This window comes from Octopus bimaculoides, chromosome 9 (assembly GCF_001194135.2).
Source record: "Octopus bimaculoides isolate UCB-OBI-ISO-001 chromosome 9, ASM119413v2, whole genome shotgun sequence".
NCBI lineage: Eukaryota > Metazoa > Mollusca > Cephalopoda > Octopoda > Octopodidae > Octopus > Octopus bimaculoides.
The window spans coordinates 79,684,460-79,686,229 of NC_068989.1; the positions used below are offsets into that span (position 1 = coordinate 79,684,460).

At 31.0% G+C, this 1,770-nt stretch overlaps 1 protein-coding gene across 4 annotated transcripts in view; it reads right to left on the bottom strand.

Annotated features, from left to right (window-relative positions):
* Nucleotides 1-1,770, bottom strand: part of LOC106872195 (gonadotropin-releasing hormone receptor) — a 787,632-nt gene that overhangs the window by 160,242 nt on the left and 625,620 nt on the right. Inside the window, exon 1 of one of the 4 annotated variants that reach the window (XM_052970809.1) lies at nucleotides 248-301. The exons of the other annotated variants lie outside the window; for them this stretch is intronic. The gene's annotated coding sequence lies outside the window, so the exon portion shown is untranslated. Of the gene's footprint in view, nucleotides 1-247; nucleotides 302-1,770 lie in introns of those variants that run through there. 4 annotated transcript variants of the gene reach the window in all.

Genomic DNA, 1,770 nt, shown 5'->3' on the forward strand with positions numbered 1-1,770 from the left:
ATATATGTATATATATATACATGTATATATATATAATAGAAATATGTTTCAGAAAGAAAATAGAAACTACACGTGGAAAAGATATGGGGAAAGTAAGAAGAAAAAAAGCGAAAATACACATTGATATTAAAAAAATAAAGGCTTTTTTAATGAAAAGTAGCGATAAATAAATACAATTAGATGAACTAAGGTAGAATTAAGAGGAATTAAATTCATTATTTTGAATTATGTATATAGACATACATACATTCGATGGGCTTTTTTAGTTTCCGTCTACCAAATCCACGCACAATGCTTTGATCTATAGTTAAAAAAAGAAAGAGAAAAATCTGACCTGGGTGCCACGCAGTTGGACTGAAATTTATTTCAGAAGTTAACGCCTTGAAATTTGAAGTTTGAAGCATAGTAAGTAAGATAATATTGTTTATAATGATTTAAAGTTAAATATCTTTGATAAATCATTGTGGGACTCCATTCTATCCAACCAAATGGCACACTCAGTTGTGCGTGACATCTGCATCCTATTTAAGTGGCATTTTGCATCTGATCCATTCTATCAGAGACACTGGCCAAATATCGCAGAATCTACATTAAAAAATGATTTTATTTTGTGCGATCCTTAACGACTTTACAAAATTCATACTATTCATGTCATACTAGGATTCTGAATTGTAACGATACTTAGGAAGTTCTCAATGAATGGCCATAAAAAATATAGCTAATCTTCGTCTGAGCTATATTTCTCAACATATTTTGAGATGTTCTATACACCAGACAATCCAAGGTTTAAAAAGAAAACATAAATACAACACTAGCTTTTATTTATTTAAATGGTTTAATATAGCTGGACTATGCGTCGGTAAGACTGCAGTTAAATAAGCGAATAAGCGAATGAACGTCGTAGAAGGTGATTAATACGTGGTCTCCATGTGATTTGCTATACAACAAATATTAATCGACAATTCCTTAGTCTAAGTCTGCAAATATTATTTTTTCTAAGGAAATTTTCTCCAATTTTATTGACAGTGTATAGAAAATATTAATCTGTTAAATAGTTTTCAATCTCTGATTACAACAGCTGTTAAATAAACATCAGCTGAGACTGATGAATTTCTTTATGTTATAATACAAAGACAAAGACAAGAAAAAATTAAATTATCACATTCATTGGTTATTCAGGTTTCTAAAACGTGTTTTGATTTATTAAATTTCTACTCAACTAATCAAAGTTGTATTTCAACAAATTCTCACCATGCTATAGTCTGTCAACTGTTTTAAAGATTGGGAAGATATTATATAACAATTTTATCCAATCAATATAAAATTTAATGTGATTTCAATACCATATAAAGTTGATTTACATACGTTTGTTTTTGTACTTACTCATATAGTTATAGCATTATCACCCACCATTACATTTGATAGCTGTTTATCACCCCATCATATAAACCTTTATTTTTTTTTTCAAACCTGGTGTAATATATACGTCATATACACACAAAAAATACACACATACATATTTACATAAATACAGGCATGGCTAACAGCTTCGATTCTGTTCTCTCAATCACGTAATTTCGGGACCAGCCCCGACGACTGTGCGGTGCTTTGGTAAGTGTTTCTAATATAGGCCCGAGTCAACCAAAGATTTGTGAGTTTGGTAGACGGAAACGGTGTGGAATCCCATCGTATATGCATATATATATATATGTGTGTGTGTGTGTGTGTGTGTGTGTGTGTGTGTGTGTGTGTGTGTGTGTGTGTGTGTGT